The following is a 23,279-nucleotide window of genomic DNA, read 5'->3' as shown; positions in this document are numbered from 1 at the left end:
TGAACGGCTTTATGAAAAAATGCCGCTGTGAAGGCAATTTTGAAGCTAAAGCTACGAACTATGGTATTTGATTTCTCGGTCAGAAACAAAGAAATACAAGTTTCAGCATTTTTGGAAATTTAACCATATGGGGGTGAAATAATCGGTGAAAGCCTTATTGAAAATATATCATTATTAAATACATACTAAAGAAAATACATTGGTATTTGACTTCTCGGTTACAAATAAAAAAAAACGTGTTTCATTGTTTTTGGTAATGAATCCCTAAGGGGATGAAATAGTGGATGAGATTTTTTATGGAAATATTTTATTATGAAATCTATTTGGAAGCTAAATCCATGAAAATTTGTATTTGGTTTCTCTGTTAGTAATAAAACATACGCATGTCATTGTTCCATTGTTCTTGGAATTCAACGCCTAGGGCAGTGAAATCAGGGAAGAAACGTTTTATGAAAATATTTAATTGCAAAAGCAGTTTTAGAGCTAAATCTCTGAAAACTGGTTTTTGGCTTTTCGGGAGATGAAGAAATACTGTTTTCGGAAATTCAGCCACTAAGGCGGTGAAATAGACTCAGACTGACTCATCGCCCAGCCCAAATCGCAGAAACTTGAAGTTTGGAGAGGGTGTGGATCTTGCACTGTAGGATTCGTTTAAGATGGTATTGTCATAAATTCCACTCCTAATGGGATGGAGAGCAGGGGGTGGGGGTGGGGGGGGGAGGGGAAGATAGATAGAGAAAACGGGAGAAGGTGATAGAGAGGGAGAAGAGTGTGCAGGCGGAGATGGAGGGAGAAAGGGGGGAGGACAAGGTGGACAGAGAAAGGGGAGGAGGTGATGAACAGAGAGAGGAAAGAGGAGGAGGAGATGGATAAAGAAAGGGGGAAGGGCAGTTTGACAGAGGCAGGAGAGAGCAGGAGATAACGATATATATCCAATTACATGCTTACTGGATCGCGTGCTTTCTCTTTTCTTTCATTTCCATTTAATCAGACTGCCAGAGTAAAGCATGACTGGGTACAGTCAGTAATTAATAAGATTTGAAGACGCGTAATTTCATATCATTTCCACTACTCCTTTTCAATGTTTCCCTTCTTTTGTACATTCCTGACAGAGGTGGAGTTAGCCCACTGTCCTCCTCCAACGAACTAATAGAGACGAATGTTGCTAAGATTGTGGTGTCCTTGCAGGTAAATGCATCATACACGCAGAATAAAATTTGCCACACAATCTCTAAAAACATTTTAGATAGTGTAGTGACCACTTAACGTGATTACTTTGCGCTCCTAATTGCCACCTACAGTCAAGTTCCAGTTTCTGCAGTTACATAAGTGAATGGACGAGTTTTATTCGGTGAAGGACAGCAGCAGCAACGGGATCTGACATTTACGCACGAGGCGTGCGTAAAGCATAGAGAAATGTCGCACCGTTTTGAAAAAGCGGTACAATAAAACGAAATAATTGAGGCTTTTACCAGCCAGAGTAGCAGAAGCTCAGGAACTGCAGTGACGGTGATTGAGTAATGACTCAAGGAAAAAAGAAGTCTCACATATTTGTGTAAATATAAGGAGTGCGCAGCGAATGTTAAGTGGGAACCTTACATAAATAGTTAAACGGATATGGTCGGTTTTCTTTGAGGTTTAGTGCGTCGACTCAGGCAGTTGTTACCTGGGTGTCATTAACTTAAAACTATAACCGGCCATTTTTATTTATCTTTTGAGTATGCTTTTCGGAGGATTATACCTCCTACATTAGATAGATTCCGAGAGCGTAAGTTCCTGCAAGAGTCGGGAAACATATTACTTTCACATTCACCTTAGAAAGTGATCAAAATAAGAAAATTAGGAAATCAGAACTCCTACGGAATTATATTGACAGTCGTTTGTTACGCCACCATTTTTCTTGAAACAGTGACGAAACGTATGCAGATTCATACTGAAAGGACTATTTGATCAGAATATTTAATTGACAACCAGGGATATGACAAAGAGTAGTTGTAACGATCATCGGTAACTAAGCAACTTGACGTAACTCTTTATTTACTCTTCATTCGAATTTACATGCCTTGTAGAATGAGAGAATGTTGAAAGCATTCTGAACGGTGGAGGGACAGTAGGAGTTCTACGCCACCCTTAGAGCTATTTTGCTTAAGGCCTAACGAGGGAGAGGCGAGAGTCAATAGCGCACTACCAGGCAGTTCTTTGTGACGCCACCGTGTGGCACTTAAAGCTTAGTGGACACATAGATACAACCTCCTGTGGTGCGAGCTCCAGCCACTAACATTTTACTACCCTGCAGGACAGAGAGCCACAAACGTTTCAACAGAAAGCACTATTGTACACAAGCGCAGAAAGCAGAGAGTTTTTTCCAGACGGTACCAGATGCCACAGATAAAGATCTCGAAAATGAATGGGGACCCACAGTTTCGGGTCTCTCAAAACTTGAAATACCGTTGGATTTGTTGACTTCAGAAAAACAAATGTTTACATGTCACAAGTATCGCAGGGATTGAGTCATCTAAATAAACTACACGCTAGACAGAGAAGCGCGAATGTGTCGACGAGGGTAGTTCGACTGGTCACGGAGAGAGACACACACAGATAGAGAGGGTGAAGCGATTGTTTTCTGTGTAAGGTGTTGTCTGGTTGAAGGCATAAGCGACACTCATGCCAATCCTGAGCGGTCCATGTTGTTGGGCCCATCTGTAACGAGCTGCATGGTGTCGTGGTTGCAAAGATGGACCTCGCCATGGACGTCGGGAGTGAAGTTGCGCATCATGAAGCCTATTGCGCACAGTTTGAGTCGTAAAACTACGTCCTGTGGCTGCACGAAGAGCATTATTCAACATGTTGGCGTTGCTGTCAGGGTTCCTCCGAGCCATAATCCGTAGGTAGTGGTCATCCACCGCAGTATTAGCCCTTGGGCGGCCTGAGCGAGGCATATCATCGACAGTTCCTGTCTCTCTGTATCTCATCCATGTCCGAACAACATCGCTTTGGTTCACTCCGAGACGCCTGGACACTTCCCTTGTTGAGAGCCCTTCTTGGCACAAAGTAACAATGCGGACCCGATCGAAACGCGGTATTGACCGTCTAGGCATGGTTGAACTACAGACAACACTAGCTGTGTACCTCCTTCCTGGTGGAATGACTGGAACTGATCGGCCCTCCGTTTAATAGGCGCTGCTCGTGCATGGTTGTTTACATCTTTGCGCTGGTTTAGTGACATCTCTGAACGGTCAAAGGGACTGTGTCTGTTATACAATATCCACAGTCAACTTCTATCTTCAGGAGTTCTGGGAACTGGGGTGATGCAAACGTTTTTTGATGTGTGTATGAACTTTCTACTACTTTATACATTTATTTTTGTATACTTCATTTACTGCTGATTTTGTTGTTGCAGCTGTACTGGACTTGATTACAATGCTTGTATTATCAGGAAATATAACTATTTCTGCTTTATGAGTGAAAAAGGAAGGTTATTTATCTATAGCAAGAACGGGAGTGGTCCCAGAATTGAAGCCTGTGGAGCGCCAGCGGGAATTTGTTCCCCATTGGAAGATGATTCATTATGACTAGATCGAATTGTTCTAGGGTAAAAGATTACTACCAGCAATCGGCTAAGGATTTACTGCACACATAGTTTCTTATAGTATCAATCGCTGTTGTCTCGATTCATTTCGCAGCGTGCTTGTTTGTTGTAGTAAGCACGGTGCACAAAACTTAAAAGCATGAAATACTAAATTGCAATTAAAAGTCTATAACCAGTACATACTACCATAGCATCTTACGGAATCGAAGAATGGGCATTAAACGCGCATACAGTCCAAATACTGAGATTAGCCCTGCGAGCAGTGGAAAGAGGAATGTTGTGTAGAACGAGAAGAGTTAAAAAGACAAGTAAAAGGATAAGATAAAAGACAGAAGTCGAGGATGTGATAGTGACCTGTAGGAAACCGGAATGAAGATTGATTGAAATTAGAATTATATTAATACCTACAGCTGCTGACAGGCGTTGATATATATCAACGGGGACAGGTGAAAATGTGTGCCCAGACCGGGAATCGAACCGGGGATCTCCTGCTTACATGGCAGACGCCCTATCCATCTTTTTGTTTGTGATCTCATTTTGTTCTACACTGTTCGTTGAATTTATTCGTGGTGGACGTCCGATGATACCCGTGTAGGTTGTTCGTTGATCTGTTCAATCATTTTTTTTTATTTTTTATTGTAGAGGGTGGCTAAACCCTCTGACCGAATACGCTGAGCTACCGTGCCGGCTATCCATCTGAGGCACAGAGGATAGTGCGACTTCAGGGACTATTTCACGCACGCCTTCCGAGAGACCCACATTCTCACCTTGTATGTCCACACACTACATTCGTGTCCCACCCCAACACACTCATTACTAGTGGAAGACATTCTTACCAAGTCCCGTGAGAGTTCGGGGAATATGTGTGCATCCGCAAAGAAGAAGAAGGTCCTGGCCGGTATCGCCAGAACTATATACGTATATTGATATAGTGTCTGTTCTTTCGGTCATGTCCGAAAGAACAGACACCATATCCATATAAGTATGAAGATGGAGTGGTGATATAGCGAGATGTGACGATAGGAGATTAACAAAGGAAATACAGAAAACGAATTATCAGAGGACAGAGTGACGACATGAGAAAGTAAAATTAAAACGAAAATATTTGGTAAATAACACAGACTTGTGTTAACTCACACAACAATAGGACACAACGTTAACAGATTATGAAATGAAGTTTTCGTGATTGAGCAAAGACTTCGCGTAAGATGGATAGCTTGCATTTCTTTACGCTCTGCGGTTCCACTCTCTTTCAACAGCAGTTATTTCAGAACTGAACATCATCACCGCAAAGTAACCGTGAAGACGCTGACAAATCGTAAGCTGCGAATGATTCAAAGATACAGTTATCGATCAACTCTAAATTTGACTGCTGTAAGAGATATTCTCGTAGTAAAGTTAATATCTTCATACATTTTATTGAGAGCTCATTTATCAAATTGTGGTCCCTTATCAGACCCTACTGCTGTAAGACATTGTAAAGTGATAAGCTGTATCCTCCACATCATTCATGTTGCATAATGTGTTGGACGTTTTCTCTGCTGCTGACAGTTTCTCAGGACCGTCCTCGTGTAGTTCTTCATACACAGCTTGCAGATGCCCACGCCATCCAGAGATTACGTCTCCGGTAGTGAACATTATCTCTCTGTTGATTTACAACATTGTCCTCTTACTTCTTAGCGGTTACAGGATAGTCTGTAACATGTCTGACAGTTTCCTCCACTGATATTTATTGCAAAGTGTGCAATCTTAAAGCATAGACTGCACACCGACCGCCGGCCGTTGTGGCCGAGCGGTTCTAGGCGCTTCAGTCTGGAACCGCGCGACCGCTACGGTCACAGGTTCGAATCCTGCCTCGGGCATGGATGTGTGTGATGTCCTTAGGTTAGTTAGGTTTAAGTAGTTCTAAGTTCTAGGGGACTGATGACCTCAGATGTTAAGTCCCATAGTGCTCAGAGCCATTTGAACCATTTTGGCACACCGACGAGCACAACGCCGCGAAACGACATCAAGAAGGCGATGACCGCGCGCCAGTGGAAAGAAGGCGCAGCGCCACACCTCCGAGAAGACAAGAGTTCAGCGCTCCAGTCAACGCTGCTTTAGCCAGCCGCAGTCTTTGAGGACATCAGTACTGAGTAATAGGAAGATGTTACCTAACCTGCGCTCTGCGAGTAGTAATAATGAACAGTAATTGCTTGTAGGAGGCACAAGCAGTACCTCAAATTTTCTTTTAGAAATAATAAGTTACATTAATCTTCAAGAGCTTTGTGCAGATGATTTGGATTCCTGCTACCGGCCGTCGCAATTTATCTCCTTCCTTGTTAGAGTCGGTGCTGACTCTCAGAGTAGCCGACATAACACAAAGTATCTACGTCTGCATCTGTACCTAGCAAGTCACTTTATAGTGCTTGGAGGAGGCTACTTCTATTAGCACTTTTGTTTTTCTATTTCCATGCTCCCTTCACAACTGGTACAATGGAATGTGCAAGGCGAGTTGGGTTTAAATGAAATGTAAGCCTGATAGGCGACGCACTATTTAGGGTTCCCTCTCAAATAATGAATAAGGAAACGAATCGCAATTTCTTTGATTCATTCCGATATAATTATTCACAAAATAAATGACATTAATATTATAAGACCTAGACGTATCTGAAATAGGGGCCGGTGGTTCAAATGGCTCTGAGCACTATGGGACTTAACATCTGCGGTCATCAGTCCCCTAGAACTTAGAACTACTTAAACCTAACTAACCTAAGGACATCACACACATCTACGCCCGAGGCAGGATTCGAACCTGCGACCGTAGAGGCCGCGCGGTTCCAGAATGAAGCGCCTAGAACCGCTCGGCCACACCGGCCGGCTAGGGGCCGGTGGGTAAGATACTAATAATAGTGCAACTGAATTAGCTGTATTTGTCAGGTGTCCAGTGATTATCGTGATGTTAACTGAAAACACATAATACTACAGAATGTCACACCTGTGATTGGAGCTGAAAGCAGACTCTTCATTGATTCTAAACACAAGTCTCCAGAGTGAAGCTTGAAGTGGTCGAAATGTTATAAAAATACTTTAGTTTCCCTACACGTCGTCTCGTGGTTGCTGCTCGATCTCAGTACTAAAGATGGAGGCTGAAATGGCTGCAAAATCAGTCACTGGGGACACCAACGTCTCTCACCAACGACAAAGTCTGGAAGACCTTCGATACAACAGCAGTGGTGGCGGTGACCATACCGAAGACAGACCTCTCCTTTATTTGATTAATCAATAACAATCGTCGGAGACTTGTTAGGAAGCAACCCAGTCAGGCTGAACGCCTTAGACACACTGTCCAGCGAGTGTAGCAGGTGAAGGTTCCCTGCTGTTTTGGGGTGGCATTATGTCGGCCCGACGTGCGCCGCTGGTGTTCATGGACTGTGCCGTAATCGGCTGTGCGCTACGTGAAAGCCGTCCTTCGACCGATAGTGCAACCATATCAGCAGCATATTGGCGAGGCATTCGTCTTCGTGAACAACAATGCGCCCGCCAATCGTGTCATCTTGTGAATGACTTCCTTCAGGATAACGACATCGCTCGACTAGAGTGGCCAGCTTGTTCTCCAGACATGATCCCTATTGAACATGCCTTGGATAGATTATAAAGAGCTGTTTATGGACGAGGTGACCCACCAACCTTTCTGAGGGAACTAGGCAGAATCGCCGTTGAGGAGTGGAGTGGCACAATTTAGACCAACAATGCCTTGATGAACTTGTGGATAGTATGCCACGACGGATACAGGTATGCATCAATACAAGAGGACGTCCTACTGGGTATTAGAGGTGCCAGTGTGTACAGCAATGTGGACCACCACCTCTGAAGGTCTTGCTGTGTGGCGGTACAACGTGAAATATGTGGTTTTCATGAGCATTAAAAGGGGCGGAAATGATATTTATGTTGATCTCTATTCCAATTTCCTGTACAGGTTCCGGAACTCTCGGAACCGAGGTGATGCAAAACTTTTTTTGATGTATGTATAATTTAACTTAAAAAAGATACAGTTCGCTGCATTCTGTACGAAACAAGATATACCACTACGGTAACAATACAGTGTGGGTGAAAGGAAATATATAAAACTAATTTTCAAAATTATGGATGTGCTTACCGGTAAGTACATGAATTCGGTATTATGTTTTACAGATAGTCTTCACTGGACTTATCAACACTTGCCCTAAATGCAACTGATGATTTTGGTGACGAAAGCATTAGAAAATAGGTTACTTTGTATGCTCCACTCTCTTATGTCATATAGTTTCCATTCCACAGAAACTGATTATACTTGGTGCAACTCCTTTAAACTTCATATAAGCAATCATCTAAAAAACTAGTCATGCTAACAACAACCTCACAGTCCGCTGCAGCTCTTATGACGTGTGTTGCGATGAATCAGACTCAATATGGAAACAATAGCAGCATTTATACATACGATACTAGGAGCCAAAGTAGCCTCCACTATCCACAATTTAGTCTTACTCTTGTACAGAAAAATAAATTTAAATCATTTTTACTTGACAGCTTCTTCTAGTCCTTAAATGAATTTCTGAGAAGGTTAGTATGTATACGGTTGGGTTACATTTATGAAGTTGTTGTAAATTAAATTAATAATAAATTATTTATGTAGATAGCCAGATATTAGCTGTTTTCTCAGAGAAAATGTATCCTATTTGTTGCTGTCATGTCCGACATCATTGCTAATTGTCGTGAATATGAGCCACAGAATGTGAAACTAAGACAGACTAAGCTAAACTAACTTACGTCTACGTATATGCACGAATTGGTTGAAATTAATTTTGAAATAATTTAATAATTTGTAGATTGTGAGCAGTGCAGTCTCAGTAATTTGTGAATAACTCGCTGATGTTATTTTATGTGTTGTATGAATATGTTCTACAACATACGTATTTCTGTTGTGACGTCTTTTGTGCAGCACACATCGAGTTGCTACTGGAGAACAGTGAGAAATGGCTGCTGTGAGCGACTTAGTGCAGTGCCTTGTATGTGAGTGTGTTGTCCACAGATCGCCTTCGTATTCTGCGTGTCCCTTCGTCATACGACAGGACGTCAGACTTGGCGGTCTAGCAATGGCATGCGAGTCGCCGAACAACAAGCAGCTGTTATCGCCGTATGTCCGCCTACAACTTGACTTGCTTTTATGCAATACATAACTCTAGTGGCCACCCTTGGAAGGCAGAAGATAACAAACATTACAGCTGGTGAAACGTGGCCGAGCGGTTCTAGGAGCTACAGTCTGGAACCGCGCGACCGCTACGGCCGCAGGTTCGAATCCTGCTTCGGGCATGGATGTGTGTGATGTCCTTAGGTTAGTTAAGTTTACGTAGTTCTAAGTTCTAGGGGACTGATGACCACAGCAGTTAAGTCCCATAGTGCTCAGAACCATTTGAACCATTTTTGAGCTGGTGAAATGAAAATAGTTTTAAGTTGTAACATGTATAGCTGATCAGCCATGTGCGCCACTTAGATATGTCAAATCCATGTTCATCGGCAAATAACTTATCTTCCATCGATCCGTGCGGATGTGTGGAGCCACTTTTCCCCTACCCTGTTCGTGAATGCAGTAGTATAGTGGCAAATTACCGTCTGCTACGCACACTGGAATGGTTTGTTGTGTATTTATGTAGATGTAAATAATATATGCAAAGCTGCTAAACGCAGAGGAGAAGTATGTAGGTGGAAAGAGTATGTTAAAAGTGTGTACCAGGGGAAGATGTGACGTGACAGAGGAAGAAATGGGAGTCGATGCAGAAGACATAGGGCACTCTGTGTTAGAGTTTAACAGAGATCTGTAACATTTGCGATCAGATAAGGCGGATGAGGCATATAACTTTCCTTTGGAATTTGTAAAACCATTTGGGGAAGTGGCAACCAAACAACAAGCCAGTTGCTTTAAAGAATCTATGGGAGTGGCAACTTATCATTAGACTTTCGAAAAAATACCATCCACACAGTACCTAGAGAACAAGGGCAGATAGTGTGAGCAATGTCGCACAGTCAGCTTAACAACGCATGCATCCAAGTTACTGACAAAACTAATATACAGAAAACGTAAAAGAAAATTGGCTTTAGGAATGTTAAAAGAGCTAGAGAAGCAGTTCTGACGTTGCTCTTGGTAATTGTTGTGTACATATTTATGTGTAGTCAGTGCGTACACAACTTTCCCACTAGAGCGCGCCCCGCTAAGCACAACAGCGCAGGCGCAGCGCTCGTCCGTCTCCGCACTACGAGATGGCGCTGCCATAGAGATGGACCAAATTCTGCTTCAGCCAATCCGTGTATTAATATGTAACGCAGCCAATGAGATTGCTGCTAACGTAGAACCTTTTCTCCACGTGGATCACACTCGCGCAGTGATACATGAACGCACCAGGTATTATAACGAGTGTACAGACCTCTGATTAGTCAGTCTGCATTTGTCTGCACCAGTCTGTACCAGTCTGCATTAGTCTCTACCAGTCTGTACGAGTTCTACATTTGTCTGTACCAGTCTATAGTCAAGTTTCATTCTGCGCCTAATAAGATTACCATATTCCTCTACATAGCCATGAAGATAAATGTATAGACTTTTGTCAAATATCAGAGATATATGTGAGAATAAGATTAACGTACCAAGACCAAAGGAACTTCAGATTGTCAATTGTAAATAGTATACAGAACCAAGTTATGTAATTTTTATACTTGTTATTATTTTAATAAATGTGTGTGAAAATTAATCAAGTTCTGTTTAAAGTTGGTCACCGTCAATCTGCTACTCTAAGCGTGCAAGTGGCATTTCTATCGTCTGCCCCAACGGCAGAAGATAAACACGCCACGATAAGACCATGAGACATATTGCTGACACTCGCCTACTTCGTTAGAGCGAGCAGTCAAATAATCTGATGGTGTGTGTACTGAAGGTCTTACAGAACGCACACCACAGTAATCGAAGCAAGACTTACGAAATACACATTCTTTCGGAACACCAGTCGTAGGTATTGCAGTTCTTAGTCGTGGTCCTCCTCGTTTGAAGGTGCTGGGGCTCTATGGACCAGAGTCTTTAGCTCCGAATTTCTCTGTGACGGATGGCGTGGAGATAGAAGTCAGTGTGTGTAGGTTTTCTATATACACCGTGACCCAGCTGTCCGTCATTTCCTCTCTTAACTAACACGTCCGGGCAGGTAGTTGGCCCGCAAATTAAATAGGCGACGCAGTCAAAGCCAAGAACGCCTGACAAACACGTTCAGAGTGAGACCAAGGAAGAGAAGAGACCAAGCCATATGCTGGCCCAATCTTCAAAACTATCGGTAGATTCCTACGGAAACATGGCATCCGTTGTATTTAGTTCCCTTCAACTATTCTGTGTAATGTTAAGGACTATCTAGATCTCCGAGTGCTGGGTATGTTTTCAGACATGTCTTCGGCCTGGAATCTCACTGACTGCAGTAGAATTGTCTTCAGTGATGGGTCTCACTGTTAAATGAGCTCTGATAACCAGACGTGACTCGCCCGCTGAAGGGCCCGACACCCTTGGGTGTCTTTGGTTATCATCCACGGCACCCTTATTGAGCTACAGTAAAATGGAAATGCCGTGTGACTAGGGCCTCCCGTCGGGTAGACCGTTCGCCTGGTGCAAGTCTCTCGAGTTGCCGCCACGTCGGCGACTTGCGTGTCGATGGGGGTGAAATGATGATGATAAGGACAACACAACAGCCAGTCTCTGAGCTGAGAAAATCTCCGACCCAGCCGGGTATCGAACCCGGGCCGTTAGGGATGACATTCCATCGCACTGACCACTCAGCTACCAGGGACGGACATGGAGCAGCGGTAAGTCCTGTTTTGTTGCCCTTCATGGCAAGCCAGCCTGGTCTTACACTTCACCAGTGCCACCCCACACATGACGAGAGTTTCTACTGATTTCCTCCTTACTTGCTAAACATTACCTGGGCCAGAAACGTCGCCGGATCTCTCCCCATTTGTGAACATTTGGAGCATTATGGACAGGACCGTTCAACCATCTCGAGATTTTGACGGTCTAACGCCTCACTTGGACAGAATTTGGCACGGTACCCCTCAGGAGGCCATTCAGCAACTCTATCAGTCAGTGCCAATCCGAGTAACTACTAGCATAAGATCCAGAGGTGGATCAACGGGCTACTGACTTGCTCAGTTTTTGAAGTTGTGTATATCCAAGAAACAATTGAGGACGCATGGTGCAAGGGCTCTCTGAGTTGAAGAGGTTGGCACAGAAATTCGTGGCTCTTCGCAGCAAACCACTCGGAAATATTATTCCGAACTTAAGTTAAATGTAATTTGGGTTGACAATGTGCGGCTTTCACAAGTAGCAAGGTTTTAAGTTCAAATGGTTCAGATGGCTCTGAGCACTATGGGACTTAACATCCATGGTCATCAGTCCCCTAGAGCTTAGAACTACTTAAATTTAACTGACCTAAGGACATCACACAACACCCAGTCATCACGAGGCAGAGAAAAAAGGTTTTAAGTGTCCTGCTTCTTTTACTGCAGTCTAAAAGTAGTCAACGATAGGTAGAAATGGATAACGTTTTGAAAACAGTCTAATGATTAAGAAATAAAAGAAACTGCATATCATTTAGTAATGTTGGATTTCTTCACGACGAACATATATTGTAAGTTGTGAAACAACTGATATGGTTGCCCATAATTTTCGCTACCTGATCAGGAACTAGCGGAATTCCTTCTTAAGCGGATATATATTTTTCGCATCACATCTACCGATTTACGTCCCATTCAGATAATTCCTTCGTGGTGCGTCGCTTTGTCTTAGAGTGCATTTCTGAAACTGTGAGTTGACAGTTGATGGTTGGAGTGCTGACACACTATCTGCGAATCCAGTAATGCTGGCAACTGATGGGTTATGCATGGGGATCGTATCAATCTGTACCGCATCAAAACAGCCTGAAGATGACGCAATGAAGCGTTGAAACTGGTAGCGACAAAATAAAATAAAATCATAAGAACGGCTGTAGGTGTTTTTATTTTTTGTCACGAGCCTATGTTTTGTGTGGTCAAGGCCAATGTCAGGATGGTTCCCTTGAAAAAGGCGCGACTGATTCCTTTCCCCAACCTTCACAATCCGCGGTTGTACTCCATCTCTCATGACCTCGTCGTCGACGGATTGATAAGCCCTAACCCTCCTTCCTTTTTACCACCTCATCATCACGGTAAAGCCCTGCGTGCACACTAGTGAAATTTCACAGTACGGTGGTCTACATTTTGCATCCAAGTGCTGCTAGAGAGACGTGGATTATCATGCTGCACATTTGTGTCAGCGCACGTGTCTTTTGTTAAGAGGAGAAGAGAGACGCGGTTCGCCTTGGGTATCAGCAGAACTCGATCGCGCGGGTTCCGGTACACGTGTGTTATTGTCACCCGAGCTGGAGGCGTCACGTTCTACAAGCCAAGCGCTCGCCCGCTACAGCGTCGCCTGGAACTCCACTACGCCAAGGCAACCGCAAATTAGTTTGCCGAGCGCTGCTGTGGACAGTTCGCTAAGTACGCCACGAGTGTGGGCGCGTGCAGTCGACGAACTCTTACCGCAAGAGGAAAGGAGAACGGTGTGTGGGCGAAGCAGTGAGTGTGGTACCAAGCTGCTTTGCGTCTACACTAAGCAAGGTCGGGTCGCTTAGGCGTGAAATACCTCTGGTCTTCAAGATTGTAGCACCAAGCACTAATCCGATGTGTTGATTGGTTAATTACCGTGGTTACAATTTCACAAAAACTGGATGATTTACTCAAGAGAAAGAGCTTCACAAATCGAGCAAGTCAATAACTCCTTGGTCCACCTCTAGCTCTTATGCCAGCAGTTATTCCGCTTTGCATTGATTAGTAGAGTTGATGAATGTCGTCCTGAGGGATATCGTGCCAAATTCTGTCCAATTGGTGCATTGGATCGTCAAAATCGAGAATGGTTGAAGGGCCCTGCCCATAATGCCCCAAATATTCTCAATTGGGAAGAGAACCGGCAACCTTGTTCTCCGAGGTAGGGTGTGGCAAGCACGAAGACGAGCAGTAGAAACTCTCGCCAGGTGCGGGCGAGCTTTATCCTGCTGAAACGTAATCCCAGGATGGGTTGCCATGAAGGATAACAAATCGAGGCGTAGAATATCATCGACGTACAGTTGTGCTGAAGGGATCCGCGGATATCAACAAAGGGGTAAAGAAATGACATTCCAGACCATCAGTCATGGTTTTCGGGTCATACGGCAGGGAACAGTTAAGTTGATAGCCCACCACAGTCCGGGACATCTCCAGACACATCTTCACTGGTCATCGGGGCTCAGTTCGAATCGGGAATCATCACTGAAGGCAATTTTACTATAGTCATTTAAATCTAGGCTGAAGACGTTTCTGAATACTCTCCAGACGGCGTCCGGTTCGGATAATTTCTTCGTGGTGCGTCATCCTCTTTATTTTTCTTACAGCATATTTGAGATGGATTAACTTATCACTTTGAGTGAAGGAACTGTGATCCGGGAACTACTGAGTCTAAGGCTACGAAGCCCAATGTCTTAGAAGATAATACTGGTCACTGGAATACTGGAACCCACGTATCGCTTTTACGATACAATAATCTAATCTATATTGCACGTAGCTGCTAGCTTTGAAAAGTAGGGAAAGTCGAACATGTAGACAGATGACGTTATGTGTACAGTGACACTGTCAATCGTGATGTAAGTGTTACATCCCATTGAAATTTCATTGTACCCTCATAAAAAACTTAACAGGCATGATCTTGTGCGCGCACAAGGAAATGGGAATTGTAATAACAGTTGCTGTATTTACTCGTGGATCACTTTGACTAAGTGAAAATGTGATGTTATTGAGGATAAAAAAATATAATACTCATTTACAAGCATTTACGTAGGGGAGTTGTTGCACCTGGAGGATAGATAGTGTGCATACGAACACGTGATGTTTCTTGCTCGGTATCTCAATCGAGTGACTGCTTTTCGAATCGCACGAAGCAAGCGCGCATTAAAAACCGCCATAAGCAATTTCCTCGATTTTCTGCTATTTTTGTTTTTGTGAGACATGAGGTAGTGTTGAATTATTTTGTTGAAATATGAAGAAGCCAGATGACACAAATTGCAATTATTTGTGACAGAAATGATCTCTTATTTAAAGTTTGGAATTTTATTCTTTGGTTTCGCGTTACATCTACATCTACATTATTTCTTTGCAGTTCACAATTAAGTCCCCGGCAGTGTGTCCGTCGAATTACTTTTAAGCTACTTTTCTACCTTTCCACTTTCGAACAGCGTGCGGCAAGAAAGAACGCAGGGCTGTTGCTAGATGTTTTGCAGCCCTTGCCAAGAACTGAAGAATGACGGCCCTCCTTTTTACTATCGTCAGTCTCCCTGATAACCCCCTCACCCTTTTGGTCTGCTTTCCCCACAACATTATCTGTGTGATCGTTTCAGTTTAAGTTATTCGTAATTGTTATCTCTAAGAATTTAGTTGGGTTTACATCCTTAAGATTTATGTTATTTGTCGTGTTGCTCACATTTAGAGGACCTTTTAAAATTTTTAAAAATTTTTTTAAGTGCTCATGTGGGTGAGTTTATACTTTTCGTGTTTTGGAGTCAATTGCCATTTTCGACACCATACACTTATCTTGTCTAAATCGTTTGGCGATTCGTTTCGATCATCGGATGAGTTTACGCAACGATAAATGACTGCATCATTTGCAAACAGTCTAAGAGGACTGCTCAGATTGGCTTCTAAATTGTTTATATAGATCAGGAACAACAGAGGGTTTATAACGCTTCCTTGGGAAATGCCAGATATTACTTCCGTTTTACCCGCAGACTTTCCGTCAGTTATTACGGTTACCTTTCTGACAGAAAATAACGAATCCAGTCACACAACTGAGACGATACTGCATAGTTAAGTTGGCTTTTAACACTAAACAAGTAAACAGTATCAATGATGATATCATGTACGGTAGCTGTCATTCGTCGAGTAATGTGAGATGAAACCTAAACATGAATAAAGGCTGTAATGATGATCTGGACGTTCCCGTCGTTCAGCATCAGAGCAGGTACAAAGAATTTACGGTCGCCTGAAATTTTAAAACGTGGAATAACTTCACTGCTCGAACTCTCAGGGACTGGCTGAAGGCAATGCAGTTCGTGAAAACTGAAGCGTGGATGTCCAACTGGTATCAAGGAAATACTCAATTAAATTCACGGGCTTTTATTCTGTCCAACAAAATGGCTGTGGTTAAGGGAAAGCCAGGAAACAGTGGCACAGCGAATATCACTGTCGGTCCGGGGCACGACACTGTATTGACGACTGACGTACGACACTAGATATTATTGGCGCCGTCGACCCCCCCCCCCCCCCCCCCCCGCCCTCCGGAAACACACACAGTAATAAAATATCTACATCTACATGACTACTCTGCAATTCACGTTTAAGTGCTTGGTAGAGGATTCGTCGAACCACAATCATACTATCTCTCTACCATTCCACTCCCGAACAGCGCGCGGGAAAAACGAACACCTAAACCTTTCTGTTCGAGCTCTGATTTCTCTTATTTTATTTTGATGATCATTCCTACCTATGTAGGTTGGGCTCAAAGAAATATTTTCGCATTCGGAAGAGAAAGTTGGTGACTGAAATTTCGTAAATAGATCTCGCCGCGACGAAAAACGTTCTTGCTGTAATGACTTCCATCCCAACTCGCGTATCATATCTACCACACTCTCTCCCCTACTACGTGATAATACAAAACGAGCTGCCCTTTTTTGCACCCTTTCGATGTCCTCCGTCAATCCCACCTGGCAAGGATCCCACACCGCGCAGCAATATTCTAACAGAGGACGAACGAGTGTAGTGTAAGCTGTCTCTTTAGTGGACTTTTTACATCTTCTAAGTCTCCTGCCAACGAAACGCAACCTTTGGCTCGCCTTCCCCACAATATTATTTATGTGGTCTTTCGAACTGAAGTTGTTCGTAATTTTAACACCCAGGTACTTAGTTGAATTGACAGCCTTGAGAATTGTACTATTTATCGAGTAATCGAATTCCAACGGATTTCTTTTGGAACTCATGTGGATCACCTCACACTTTTCGTTATTTAGCGTCAACTGCCACCTGCCACACCATACAGCAATCTTTTCTAAATCGCTTTGCAACTGATAATGGTCTTCGGATGACCTTACTAGACGGTAAATTACAGCATCATCTGCGAACAACCTAAGAGAACTGCTCAGATTGTCAACCAGGTCATTTATATAGATCAGGAACAGCAGAGGTCCCAGGACGCTTCCCTGGGGAACACCTGATATCACTTCAGTTTTACTCGATGATTTGCCGTCTATTACTACGGACTGCGACCTTCCTGACAGGAAATCACGAATCCAGCCGTACAACTGAGACGATACCCCATAGGCCCGCAGCTTGATTAGAAGTCGCTTGTGAGGAACGGTGTCAAAAGCTTTCCGGAAATCTAGAAATACGGAATCAACTTGAGATCCCCTGCCGATAGCGGCCATTACTTCTTGCGAATAAAGAGCTGGTTGCGTTGCACAAGAACGATGTTTTCTGAAACCATGCTGATTGCGTATCAATAGATCGTTCCCTTCGAGGTGATTCATAATGTTTGAATACAGTATATGCTCCAAAACCCTACTGCAAACCAACGTCAATGATATAGGTCTGTAGTTAGATGGATTACTCCTACTACCCTTCTTAAACACTGGTGCGACCTGCGCAATTTTCCAATCTGTAGGTACAGATCCGAGCGAGCGGTTGTATATGAGTGCTAAGTAGGAGCTATTGTATCAGCGTAATCTCAAAGAAACCTAATCGGTATACAATCTGGACCTATCAAGCGATTTGAGTTGCTGCGCAACCCCTAAGGTATCTACTTCTAAGAAACTCATGCTAGCAGCTGTTCGTGTTTCATATTCTGGAATATTCCATTCATCTTCCCTGGTGAAGGAATTTCGGAAAACTGCGTTCAACAACTCCGCTTTAGAGGCACAGTCGTCGGTAACAGTACCATCAGCACTGCGCAGCGAAGGTATTGACTGCGTTTTGCCGCTTGTGTACTTTACATACGACCAGAATTTCTTCGGATTTTCTACCAAATTTCGAGACAATGTTTCGTTGTGGAACCTATTAAAGGGATCTCGCATTGAAGTCCGTGCCAAATTCCTCGCGTCTGTAAATTTTAGCCAATCTTCGGGATTTCGCGTTCTTCTGAACTTCGCATGCTTTTTCCGTTGCCTCTGCAACAGAGTTAGGACCTGTCTTGTGTACCGCGGGGGATCAGTTCTATCTCTTACCAATTTATGAGGTATGAATCTCTCAATTGCTGTTGCTACTATATCTCTGAATTTGAGCCACATCTCGTCTACATTTGCGTAGTCGGTTCGGAAGGAATGGAGATTGTCTCTTAGGAAGGCTTCTAATGACACATTATCCGCTTTTTTAAATAAAATTATTTTGCGTTTGTTTCTGGTGGATTTGGAAGAAACGGTATTGAATTTAGCTACAACGACCTTGTGATCACTAATCCCTGTATCAGTCATGATGCTCTCTATCAGCTCTGGATTGTTTGTGGCTAAGAGGTCAAGTGTGTTTTCGCAACCAGTTACAATTCGCGTGGGTTCGTGGACTAACCGCTCGAAATAATTTTTGGAGAAAGCATTTAGGATAATCTCAGAAGATGTTTTCTGCCTACCACCGGTTTTGAACAAGTATTTTTGCCAACGTATCGAGGGAAGGTTGAAGTCCCCAACAACTATAACCGTATGAGTGGGGTATTTATTCGTTGCGAGACTCAAATTTTCTCTGAACTGTTCCGCAACTATATCATCGGAGTCTGGGGGTCGGTAGAAGGAGCTAATTATTAACTTAGTTCGGCTGTTAAGTATAATCTCCAACCATACCAATTCGCACGGAGTATCTACTTCGACTTCACTACAAGATAAACCACTACTGACAGACACAAACACTCCACCACCAATTCTGCCTAATCTATTTTTCCTGAACACCATCTGAGACTTCGTAAAAATTTCTGCAGAGCTTATTTCAGGCTTTAGCCAGCTTTCTGTACCTATAACGATTTCAGCTTCTGTGCTTTCTATTAGCGCTTGAAGCTCAGGGACTTTCCCAGCACAACTACAACAATTTACAACTACAATTCCGACTGTTCCTTGATCCAAGCACGTCCTGTATTTGCCATGCATCCTTTGAGATTGCAGCCCACCCCGTACTTTCCCGAGGCCTTCTAACCTAAAAAACCGCCCAGTACACGCCACACAGCCTCCGCTACCCGTGTAGCCGCCAGCTGAGTGTAGTGAACTCCTGACCTATTCCGCGGAACCCGAAACCCCACCACCCTATGGCGCAAGTCAAGGAATCTGCGGCCAACACGGTCGCAAAACCGTCTGAGCCTCTGATTCAGACCCTCCACCCGGCTCTGCACCAAAGGTCCGCAGTCGGTTCTGTCAACGATGCTGCAGATGGTGAGCTCTGCCTTCATCTCGTAAGCAAGACCGGCAGCCTTCACCAAATCAGATAGCCGCTGGAATCCAGAGAGAATTTCCTCAGATCCAACGCGATACACGTCATTAGTGCCGACATGTGCCACCACCTGCAGCTGGCTGCACCCTGTGCTCTTCATGGCATCCGGAAGGACCCTTTCCACATCAGGAATGACTCCACCCGGAATGCACACGGAGTGCAAGCTGGATTTCTTCCCCTCCTTAGCCGCCATATCCCTAAGGGGCCCCATTACGCGCCTAACATTGGAGCTCCCTACTACCAATAAGCCCACCCTCTGTGACTGCCCGGACCTTGAAGACTGAGAATCATCCTCTGAAACAGGGCAGGCAGCTGCATCTGGCTCAGCCAGAGACAGTGCCTGAAACTTGTTTGTCAGACGCACCGGAGAGGCTTTCTGATCAGCCTCCGGGGACGTCTTTCGCTGCCTGTCACGCCTTGGAACGACCTCCCAATCAACCACAGGCGAGGGCTCAGCCCCACTGCGGGCAGCAACCGGGGCAACCACAGCGGCAGACCGATCTGGGGATAGACGGGACGAGGTTGACATCCCCGTGATACCCAAGTCCGGCCCCCCACAGTGGTGCCCATTGGCAACAGCCTCAAGCTGCACGAGCGAAGTCAGCGCCGCTTATAGCTGTGAGTGAAGGGATGCCAACTCAGCCCTCATCCGAACACAGCAATCACAGTCCCTGTACATTCTAATCGATGTTGAACAACAGTTACTGAAACACGAGTCAGTGCCTAGATAACGCAAGGGAAACACGCAAAGAATGTATTAACTAGCCTGTACAAATGCCTAACGACTGCGCTACAATCTGCCTGAATTTACGATTACAGTAACTAAAACTCAAAATTACACCTCCTATACGAAACTCACACGCAATGTAAGTAAGAATCTACGAAGTGAACACTAAAGCGCGATGCTACAACTCTCAAATACTATAATACGCCCGAAAATTATGAATTAAACAATGCAAGTACCCAAAAACACGCAAAGAAATTAAGAATTAAACACTGTAACAAATAAGAAGAACAAATATATTGTATCTACTGTAATAATAATATATTTTCCGGAAAATCTGGGCTGCCTTGTAGTCCATTTGGCGGCTCTCTGCAAGTACTGTCAGGGGCATGATGGACCCCCTCGAACCTCCTCCCCACCCTTCGCAATACTACCGTCAAGAAACAGCCAATACTCATTTTCTGAAAGTCCTAAGCGTTCGTAATCCACAGTCGCATGAAACTCAATTCCTTGTATAATAGCTGCCATTTTTCACATCTAGAGTCATAAAAATGTTTTAATTAACTTTATCTACTTCAATGGCTTCCTTAACAACAGGTAGGATCCTTCTAAAAAGAACATTCATCCCTTCTCTCTCACGTCGAGAGACCGAAAGATAATAATATCATAATTCACACAGTAAACTCGTTGCATTGCTTTAGTCACTTCTTTGCTAATAACAGAGATACAGAAGAATCGCAGACATCTCTCGCAGCTAAATCATCGGAGGCACTTTACAAAATGTAAAAACGGTGGTTTAGTTGACAAGTGCTAATCATCAATCGATGTGGCTGTAGACCGGATGCTTTTTGAAGAACAAGCACTAGTAAGTTCAGATTATGCTGTATTGTTAACGGTAGTATCAATAAGTAGAGATGGGCAAATTGAAATACGTAACTGTTTCGAAACAAATGAAACAGTACAACGTCATGTTTCGATACGCTGTTTCGAATCAGTGAAACAGTTTGTGTTTTGTAATCTAATAAACCTAGACACTTTATCATCTTGAATGTCCACTGTATAGGTATGTCCGTATAAACACAAATGAGGTGCGAGAGCGCTAATCATATCGCAGAAAGTATGAAACTATCACTTAGGCGTCTTTGCAGTTTCGTATTTCATGCAGCAAATGCGCTGCTTTCGTGTCGGGTGACTTTCATACTTTTCAATTGGCTGAGGACAGCCATAGCTGAAGACAGAAGAACCACCACGAACGGAACTGGAGGTGGGAGCGAATTGCAGAAACAACGGATATGGTACTGGGATTCCCACATTCCGCTAGTATGGGAATATACCCATCCTGCTAATTCCCATGCACACAAAGGGAATCATTGTGGGTAATAGGCACAGTGACTATAGACTCACAAATAATGCCAAATAATTCGAATAAATAACAAAATATAACAGAAAAAATTTTGTCTTTCAAGGTGTTTCGAACCGTTACTGTAAATTCACCATGCTTCCCAGCCCTTCCCGTTCACCATTACACTATCAGTGATATGTCAAACAGATTGCTTGCAATTATACCTACATTAAATTTATGTATATGTATAATAACTGTCACTCTACGCCTTTTTTTATTCAAAATGTTCTAGGTTTACTTGCGTTTCTTAACATGATTACTGTACTTGAACAGAGAGACGCTTGTTAAATAAAAAAGTGTAATTTAACTGAATGATTTTCACATATTTATTATTTTGAATGTGAATAGTATGCGTTTTTTATTGTTTGGTTAATGTTTATAAAGCAAATGTTACGCCATTTCGGAATAGGACAGTCATCTAGAAACGAAGCTTTATTTTCGAATATCTTAAGCTTCATGCTATTGCTTGTCAAAACGATTTCGACACTCTTGAAAGTGTTTCACGAAGTGGTATGTTGTGTTTCAGTACCTGTGCCGAGCCCGAATCTCGTCCGACACAGAGCGGAATGAAACATCACTGTTTCGATACAATCAGTCGGTTCCAAGCACAGGTGGACTGAAACAGCCTTATTTTGAAACAACGATACAGTTTCTGTGTCTGGCTCGAGATCGAATCTGGTCCGGATATCCGAGACATGGGCGCAATGAAACACCACTGTTTCGAAACAGTGAACCACAGCCGTTCCGAAACACTGAAACAGTTCCACGTATCGATACACTGTATCGAAACATAGAAACAGTGGCCAAGTCTATCAATAAGTATCCCCAAGCATGAACAAATTTGTTGATAAGTATTACAAATTTTACTGAGGTAAGTGATGTGTATTATATTAAATAACCACAAGCATGTACAAATTTGTTAGTAAGTATTACAAATTATACAGGTTTAAGTGTTGTGTAATATATTTGAGTTATTTGTAAAATGTTGTAAGTCTTCAGTTACATGGCTTTGTGGTGGGTTAAATCCTGTACATTTTTAAAACTGTTTACTTAACGTGTGGGTGGTTAAGCAACACTTCGTTAATCGTGCACCATCTTGTACACTGAAACTGGTCTTTTTGCCACGGAACACGTGATATTTGCAAATCTGCTGTGTTTCTTTAACGTCTCGACTATCTTCCCGTCCTCATAAAGGGGAGCACGTGTTAGCTGCCGATGGCTTCTCTTTCAAAATATTTTTAACTTATAACAGCTTTTTGACACTATTTTTTCTTAATCTGATTTCACTTACTGATTAGTTATTTGTGTGTAGTAGAGTAACAATGCAACACAAAGAGTACTAAACACAGTATTGATAAGGTGTTTTCGATTTCAGTAGAATAATTGTTCCTGGATACATAACCATGTTGTACCCTGGAATATTTCTTTACATTTGGGAAATACTTGGTTTTTCGGAGTAATTTTTGTAATTTCAGAAAAGATTTCAGGTGAAAGCTATCTTTTAAAAATGAAATATGAAAATGTGTTTTTTGACACTATTTTTTCTTAATCTGATTTCACTTACTGATTAGTTATTTGTGTGTAGTAGAGTAATAATGTAACACAAAAAGTACTAAACACAGTATTGATAAGGTGTTTTCGATTTCAGTAGAATAATTGTTCCTAGGTACATAACCATGTTGTACCCAGGAATATTTCTTTACATTTGGGAAATACTTGGTTTTTCGGAGTAATTTTTGTAATTTCAGAAAAAGATTGCACGTGAAAGCTATCTTTTAAAAATGAAATATGAAAATGTGTTAACTTTTATTGCATCGCTAACCAGAAGCGGAAGTCTGAAAAGGCCAAGTGCAACACTCTCCCCTACTTGTCTGGTCTGACGAAGCCTTACAGTAGGAAACATTTGCCTGCAGCAATTTACGTAAACAATGGGAAACCTAAATCGGTATAGCCGGCTTGCG

Source organism: Schistocerca piceifrons, chromosome 7 (assembly GCF_021461385.2).
Source record: "Schistocerca piceifrons isolate TAMUIC-IGC-003096 chromosome 7, iqSchPice1.1, whole genome shotgun sequence".
Taxonomy (NCBI): domain Eukaryota; kingdom Metazoa; phylum Arthropoda; class Insecta; order Orthoptera; family Acrididae; genus Schistocerca; species Schistocerca piceifrons.
Note: the sequence above shows the minus strand (reverse complement) of the source record.